General features: G+C 36.1%; 1 long non-coding RNA gene across 1 annotated transcript; it reads left to right on the top strand.

Annotated features, from left to right (window-relative positions):
- Positions 1 to 1,751: 1,751 nt before the first annotated feature.
- Positions 1,752 to 4,900, top strand: LOC128559961 (uncharacterized). The gene is made up of 3 exons (XR_008372830.1): positions 1,752 to 2,116; positions 2,945 to 3,035; positions 3,481 to 4,900. It is a non-coding gene; the product is annotated as an uncharacterized LOC128559961 (long non-coding RNA).
- The last annotated feature ends 4,515 nt before the right edge of the window (positions 4,901 to 9,415 follow it).

Below are 9,415 nucleotides of genomic sequence, written 5' to 3' on the forward strand. Positions count from 1 at the left end.
GGCAGATAACTCTTTTCAATACCGTGACCTATGATTTTTATGCAATTTTGTTTCTTAGATGATTGTCCTTCAATATCCAAATTTGAAGAATGTTATTCGAAAATTTTCGCACAAATTCTAGCATACGTCCTTAATTAATATTTGTTTTCATAATTTGTTTCAGCACAGCCTTAGAGCTAGTGTTGAATCAATAATATCGGACGAGTTTTTAAGTTTAAACGTTAGAACATTTAGTGAAATATCACAAACCTAATGAGTGAATTAGCGAATTGTTTCCTTTGAAATCAACACCTTATCGTGGATACTGTCTGAACGGGTCAAGAATACATGCATTATAATGCTCTGAATATACACGGATATTTAAAGTGCATGGCGGATTTTAATGTTATGGTAAGTGTTAATTTTCTTATAAATTTATTCGTAATTGGAGCAAAACAAAATGACGACCGCTCGTTTGTTGACTTACTGATCGAAGATACAACTTTACAGCGAAAATGACATGTTGACATTCGATTCGACGTCTGCTGTCAATACTTTAATATCTTTCCTGTGTATTTGTAAGTTTTCATGATGGCAGAATATACTTGTAGCCAAGACAGTCGGCATCTACTAAGTTAAGTAGGCTACATTCTGTATGAAACTTTCTATTATAGAATTTGTAAAAGTAAATAACTGTAAACAGAATGGGCTATTCCAGAAAATATCCACCCTCCACTGTGGAAGCATTTTTTTGGGGAAAATTAACCCCCCCCCAACCTCCTGGACACTTCACCCCCATTCCCCCTTCCACACCCCGTTACCTGAAAATACCACCTCCCCTTCCTCCCAATACCCACACCTCCCTCCTCTAGGATATTTCAGGAAATATCCCCCCCCCCTTCACACCCCGGCTACCTCAAATACCCGCCCCCTGCCCTTCCTCCAATAGGATCCCTCCAAATACCCCCCCCCCCACTCCTTCTCAGGTTGTACCAAAAACTGCTTCCACAGGGAGGGGTGGATATTTTCTGGAACAGCCCAATATTACAAGATTTGTACATTGTTGAAACTTTCACAGATGTGAACTTTTAAACTGTCACAGATTGAACAATTTAATAATTACATGGTCATTATGCACAGTTGAATCTAGAAAATTGGAAATCATAGTACAATAACACAGGAAAAGTGGTGTTTTAAATGTCAATTTTTGTTGTAATTTAGCAACTAAAATAAACCTCGAAATTTCTTAAAATTCTACATGCAAATTACAATAAAAACTACTTTTTTCATTCATACTGGCCATTACTGGTAGACAGCAGCTGGTAGGTACTAAATAAATGAGAAATTCTTTTTATATTTTCAGGATAACCTCCGCAGTAAGAAAAATAAAGGCTCACTGCAGTTTTGAGTGCTCAACAAGTATGACCCCATACTATGCTCAGCAAGTAGGGCCCTTGTATTTCTGTGAATCCTCAAGGTATAAGATTTTGAAGTTAGTGTTACATTCTATCAGTGTCAGATCCCAAATGCCTTTTTCAATTCAATTTAACTATGAAATTCATATATCACTAAATTAAATTCCATAGTCTTCAAACAAATCATGACTCTATGAATAAAAGCTTCAGGCCTGCAGTGCACATTTTACATTGGAATGATAGTGGCACCTTTGCAGATATTTTGTCAAGTAAAATTATCTAAAGGAAGTTATGTTTTGTTAAGACTTGATATTACTAATTTCTATGTTTTTTTTTTCACTGAACTTTCTGTAAATCCCTGAAATTGGGTTGAAAATACTGCATTGCTTTATAATAAAGATGCTATATCATAAGCACTGTGAATTGGAATTCAATTAAATTTTGATAAATACAAGTTAATGTTAAGCAATATCTATAAGAAAGGATGAACTGTTTGGTCAGTGTTGATTCACTCCATTCTTGATGAGAATTTAATACATTTCTTATAAACTGTTCTTGTTTTTGTATGAAAAGTACAGTACTGATGTTGGAAGAGGAGCAAACAGTGTGGTATCTATTGTCCACCATCACTTCAAACATCATGGTTATGGAGAAAAGAATGTTTCATTACATATGGACAATTATAGTGGACAAAATAAGAAAAGTGTTGTACATGTAATAAGGTAAGAATTCCCAATAAATAAAGAAATATTTATTAAGCACACAGAATTTGATGTTCAAATATTTAATTTTACAGTGTGTTCATATACTTCAGTTTGGAAAGTCACTAGTTTCCAGTTTATATATATCATGTGCATAATTTTATCTAAATGAAAAATAATATCTCCACTGATAAACATTGAATTACAATTTGAATATTGCATACTTACACAACATACTGTATTAAGACTTAGGTGTGTATGTAAGAAAATAAACTGTGTAGCTGGCATTTATTTGTTTTAATAAAGTGATGCTATGTTATATTGTAAGGACTCACTATTGCTACTTAGAAGTTTCTGTTTAAGAATTCATTGTTTAAATATACCCGTTATTTTAGCTATGGAATGTGGCTTGTTATGATGGGTCTTGACACGTAACAACACAAGTTTAACGTTTTAAGTATACTTTATTTAGTACCACAGTGGCAGTCTAAGGCTAACTAACTTACAAACATTTTGACGTTTCTTATATAGAGGGAAAACTAATTAGGGTATATGTCAATGGCTACTCTAGTAACAGGTTCGTGATACCAGGTCCATGTAGCTAGTCGCTTTCTGACATTAATCTGTCAAGGTAACATATTACTTGAAGTCATAACTTTGTCCATTCCCTATCCCTGACATATCTACAACTTAATTATGATAGACAAAAGGCCCAGGGATATTTCACCTGTCAATAGGGTAACAACAACAAATTATATTTTCCTTTTGTACAATACACAATGTTAATAATTTTAGTTAGAACAGAGAAAATCGTATTTAATCCTAATTTAATCCCAAATTATTTGGTAGAAAAACCCCATTATCCCACAGTCTACATGATGACTTTGAGTACAACCTGATTGAGGCCCGGCATACAGAATTCAGTCCTGAACATGTTTAGGTATATTTGGCTTGAGCCTCTTTAATCAATTATGTTTTTGTTAATAATCAAGTATTGATAAAACTTGCTGCAGAGATCATGTCTGTAAAGAGGCCACTTATATTAAAATACCACAGTTTCTGTTTATCTTTGTGTTGTTAAAGAGTGTCTAGCTCACTGCAAGCAAGTTAATCAGAAATAACATAATTCTAATAAAGTAACTGTTTTTCTTAACCAGGTTAAAGAACTATTTGTTAAAATGAGTTCAAAATCATGGCCCTTACTTGATGTAGAATATGTGCGATGGTTGAATTTTTTCATGAAAAGAAGTTATTACTGTAATAAAATTCTAAAATGTTATTTAATGTAATTATGTGTGGGATGTCTTTTGGAATGCTGTTGTTCAGGATTGATGAAAAGGTTATATGTTCTTTGTCTTAAATATTTGATACATTTATCATTACAGAATGTCTTCAGCATGACCTGGTATAGATAGTATTCTTGAAGGATTATAACTTCAACACAGAGACGGAGATTAATATTTTAGGCAGGGTGTTGGCATGACAGGCAAATTCACCAACCGTATTACCATTCCTGAGCTGGATGCCAGTCGACAGTGGTACCTGTATGATGAAATAGCGCCCCTTTGCAGCAACAGCAATGTATGCTCAAAACCAGCATTGTCAAAGCCTTTAAAATGGATAATTCAAGTCATTTAAAACGAAGAATGAATGGAAAAATGTGTTTAACATTTAAAGTAATACAGAGAAAGAGCTCTGAAATTTTGATTAATTTGAAAGTGTTTTTGCTTTTTTGAAGATGTACTAGACCCAAATTCCATATATTTGAAAAAGAACAAATGATACATATAATTTATGTAAACATTGAATTAACAACTTTATGGTGTCAACAGTACTATGCATTTGTTAAATATTGACTCACTATATACATGTAAGGCTGAACACAGTATAAAGTGAAATTCCTCTAAAACACTGGAAGATTTTTCAACAATAATTGTAACATATATGGTAGTAATGTACATTTTTTTCATTACGACAGTTGGATTATATAGATCTACGAATATTTTCTGCTGTATTCAAACTGCATGTAATCATTTCTGTCGGCAGTATCCTGTTTATTTTCCCTTTTCATGAACAATTAATTTAACCTGTCTTGAAAGCACAATATATGTATAATTTGTAAAACATACATTGGAGTATTGTGGAAACAATTTAGTTTTTGTATGCCTAGTTATATATTATTGCCGTTAGTATCATCTAACTCTTTTAATATGATCAAGACATTTAATAAGGCAGTTTTCTTAAGCTATTACTGTGTGTTAAATGAGATTATGTAGTATTATGTTTACAGAATTAACTGCGTAACCATGGAAACATTTTTCTGTTGTTCTATATTATGTCTTGAAAAAAACATTGTTTGAGGAACACTTTTCAGTGGTGCATTTTTTTAAGTTTTACATGTAATGGTAAATGCTGAAAGTATTCTACAATAACTTAGCAAAAACGTCATTGTCTCATTGAAGCATATACTGCAACTCCATTGTAACCATAGCAACAGAAATACATTGTATTATTTATGAATAATGATCTTCACAAACAAATTACATATGTTATTTTTCTTAAAGAATGACCTAAATTGGTTTTATTCCATAAAAAAAACAGACATAGCAAATATTCTAATTTTTATCTTCGTTTCCATGGCAACCATAGATTTTTTTGCCTCAAATTACAGGCATTGCTTAGGGTTATATCTTAGCATATCTGAATGTTAATTATACGTTCTGATGTAATTGTTATAAGAGATTTTCGTGTTTCCATAAAGAAAATCAATCGGTTGCCATTGCAACAGCACAATTTCAAATGAATTAAAATATGAGATTTTGCATTCTGAGTTGCTGATCATTCATTATAATAATATTTCAACAATTTGATGTTGTGCCATTTTAACCTATTAGTGAACCAAGCCCTTTGATGCCTGTAGCTTCAGAAATTTGGAAGTAGGTCACTAGGTCAATCTCAAGATCAAAGTTCATTTCGGTACACAAAACTGCATGTGGTTCAAATTTGAAGGCTGTAGCTTGAGTAATGTGAAAGTAGGTCACTAGGTCAAAATCAAGATCAAATTTTATTCCAGAACACAAAACTATGCAAATGGTCCAAATTTGAAGCCTGTACCTTCAAAAATGTGAAAGTAGGTCACTAGGTCAATAACAAAGAAAAATATCAAACAGGGAATGCCACGCACCAAAATTGTAGCCTCCTCAAAACGAAACCCCCAGTACGCAGACGCGTGCACCACACACACACACCCAAAGCCAACACACAAGGACAAAACGAACAACACAAACGCACACAAAGCCAACACATAAGACGAAACGAACAAACAAAGGAACAGTGGGGCACCGCCTTGGAAAAGTCAGTGGCAAAAACACCACTGGGGAGCTTAAACCGGTTTAAGGTGCACCTAACCTCAATCTTACCCCCACCATGTTCCAAAGACATGGGACAGTGTAAATAAAAGTAATCCCCTCCAGGTGAATCTCTTACACACGTAATGGAAACAAAAAGGCATGGCATGTAAAACACAAAAATGCTCGTGTATAAATATATAAAAAACAAACCTTAAGAACCAAAAACGTATGTACTCAATGGCTTTTCAGAAGACAGAGCAACAAGAGAAACACCCTTAAGGGCCCGACGAAACAGGCCAGAAGACAAATATCAAAACAGTTCAGTCCTGGTACGATTTAAAAACTGCTTATCATAGAGTCCTCCCCCTCTTCCGTCAGACGCAATCAAAGAGGGAAGCGTAGTGTCCAACTGTAAACGGGTTGAGCACTAAACATGCGGTATGTCTCAAAACAGTTGGGTCGTAACCTCTTTTAATAAAACGTTTGATAATCTTTCCAAATACATTTGGAAAATTACCGTGACCCAAGATCTTACGAAGTTTGTAAACCACATCCCCATAAAAAACGGGTTTAGAAATACCATCTCGCAGAAGTGTCTTTAAATTACTATTGAATTTTTTATTGAAAATTGATAGGTGAACGTTTTTTTCGGTACACAAACCTATGCATGTGGTCCAAATTTGAAGGCTGTAGCTGCAGAAATATGAAAGTAGGTCACTAGGTCAAGATCAAGGTCAACTCATGTCAAGGTTCATCTTGCCACTCAAAACTATACATGTGGTCCAAATTTGAATGATGTAAATTATGGACATGAAGTTTTTCTCTATATAAGTCTACATGAACCATATGACCCCTGGGGCGGGGCCATATTTGACCCTAGAGGGATAACTTGAACAAATTTGGTAGAGAACCACTAAATGATGCTACATTACAAAAAAACAAGAGGGCCAAGATGGCCCTAGGTCATTCTGGCTAAATTTCATGAAGATCAGTTGAAAAATACAGCCTCTATTGCATACACAAGGTTTTTCTTTGATTTGACCTAGTGACCTAGTTTTTGACCCCAGATGACCCATTTTCGAACTTGGTCTATATTTCATCAAGGCAATCATTCTGACCAAAATTCATGAAGATCAATTGAAAAATACAGCCTCTATCGCATACACAAGGTTTTTCTTTGATTTGACCTAGTGACCTAGTTTTTGACCCGAGATGACCCATTTTCGAACTCGGCCTAGATTTTATCAAGGTTATCATTCTGACCAATATTCATAAAGAAGAATTGAAAAATACCACCTCTATCGCATACACAATGTTTTTCTTTGATTTGACCTAGTGACCTAGTTTTTGACCCCAGATGACCCATTTTCGAACTCGGCCTAGATTTCATCAAACTTATCATTCTGACCAATATTCATGAAGATTAAATGAAAAATACAGCCTCTATCGCATACACAAGGCTTTTCTTTGATTTGACTAGTGACCTAGTTTTTGACCCGAGATGATCCATTTTCGAACTCGGCCTAGATTTCATCAAGGTTATCATTCTGACCAATATTCATGAAGATTAATTGAAAAATACAGCCTCTATCGCATACACAAGCTAAATGTTGACAGACGACGGACGACAGACGACGGACGCCGGACATCGAGCGATCAGAAAAACTCACCTGAGCATGCTCAGGTGAGCTAAAAAAACAAAGAAAAACTAGTCTTTGTGGTTTGGACAAGAAGATTTTCAAAGATTTTCCTTATATATGACTATGTAAACCATGTGACCCCCGGGGTGGGGCCATATTTGACCCTAGGGGAATAATTGAACAAACTTAGTAGAGGACCACTAGATGATGTCATATACAAAATATCAAAGCCCTAGGCCCTGTGGTTTTGGATAAGAGGTTTTTCGAAGTTTTTTTTCCTATGTAAGTCTATATAAACCATGTGACCCCCGGGTTGGGGCCATATTTGACCCCAGGGAAATAATCTGAACAATCTTGGTAGAGGACCACTAGATTTTGCTACATACCAAATATCAAAGCCCTAGGCCCTATGGTTTTGGACAAGAAGATCAGAAACCGTTTAAGTGTTCCTGGCCAATGTGATCTTGACCTTTCACCTAATAACCTCAAAATCAATAGGGGTCATCTGCATGACGGCCAACCTGACATTAGGCCCAAGCGTTATTCAGTTATTGTCTGTAAACTATTGTACTGTTCCTGGTCACTGTGACCTTGACCTTTGACATACTGACCTCAAAATCATCAATAGGGGTCATCAGCTGGTCATAACCAACCTCCCTATTAACTTTCATGACCCTAGGCCTAAGCGTTCTTGGGTTATCATCCGGAAACCGTTTTACTGTTCAGGGTCACTGTGACCTTGACCTTAAACATACTGACCTCAAAATCAATAGGGGTCATCTGCTGGTCATAACCAACCTCCATATCAACTTTCATGATCCTAGGCCTAAGTGTTCTTGAGTTATCATCCGGAATTCGTTTTACTATTCAGGGTCACTGTGACCTTGACCTTTGACATACAGACCTCAAAATCAATAGGGGTCATCTGCTGGTGATGACCAACCTCACAATCAACTTTCATGATCCTAGGCCTGAGCGTTCTTGAGTTATCATCCGGAAACGGACTGGTCTACATTCCGACCGACCGACATCGGCAAAACAATATACCCCTCCTTCTTCGAAGGGTGGCATAATAAAACAATGATAAATATCAAACAGGGAAGGGAATGCCACGCTCCAAAAAACGCAAAACGAAACCGCGCACAGGTCCAACACACATACATTCACAGCTAGCATGTGGACAAAATAAACAAAGCAACACAGTGGGGCACCGCCTTGGAACGGTCAACTGGGAGAGCTTAAACTGTTCATGGTGCTCACCGAACCTCACTCTTACCCCATAATCCTTGGCTTAACTGGGTTTCATTTTCCGTTTGGGCATTTTGTGACCATAATGTATCTACATATGACATTCACAAACTATTTTGGGATGCAGTAGTAGCCCTTTCCATGTATGGGTTTTCCGTTATTTATATTTTGGTGGATGGAGCGTGAAGTAACATAGATAAGGACTACATAAATGTCCGACGGAGGACCCAGACAATACTGTAGATTTATTTATTGATATTTCGCATGTTATAAAAAGATCGGAAATAATATTATTTGGTATAAAAAGGGGGTGTATAAGAAATTGTAACCTTCCAGTTTGATCCGTCTGACCAATGGCATGTGGGTAAATATATTGTTTGTATTAGGTTTAACGCCGTTTTTCAATAGTAGTTCATGAATCAGAGGAGAAGGACGAATGATTGCTGACACAATTTCTTTTATCAGAATCGTCATCGATATATGACCATTTTGTGTTGATTCGCCGTAAAACCAAACTCACTCACTCATCCTTGTTCTTTTTTCCTCTTCAAATTCCTTCCACATTCCCCCCCTCCCCCCCCCCCCCCCCCCAACGCACCATTTTGTGTCGATTCGCCGTAATAATCAAACTCACTCACGTGCAACTTCCTCACTCTCTATATTTCACTTAAAGTAATATGTACTTGTTAGATGTTTGAAGCAAGCAATCTGCAATATTTTTCAATTACAGCTACTTTTTGTTGTGGGCCTACTTTCGATGGCACCGTTTAAAAATGCCGAACCTACAATTTTTGCTGTTTCGGGGTTTTCACCTTATTATAAACATTTTTCAGTTTACCGCCTTTCCTGAAAATATTGGGCTTAATAGCAAAAAGGAAAAAGGCCAAACTGGACACATGAAAAATTACCGGACATTCATTGGTCAACTCTAAAATATCGAGAAAAAAAACGGACCTACGGGCTTTTGTAGCTCCGGCATTTTCATATGACCATTTTGTGTCGATTCGACGTAAAACCCAACTCACTCACTCACTCGGTCATGGGCAACGGGAAACATCTGAAGCTTCTTGCCTTATAAATTT

Source organism: Mercenaria mercenaria, chromosome 10 (genome assembly GCF_021730395.1).
Source record: "Mercenaria mercenaria strain notata chromosome 10, MADL_Memer_1, whole genome shotgun sequence".
Taxonomy (NCBI): domain Eukaryota; kingdom Metazoa; phylum Mollusca; class Bivalvia; order Venerida; family Veneridae; genus Mercenaria; species Mercenaria mercenaria.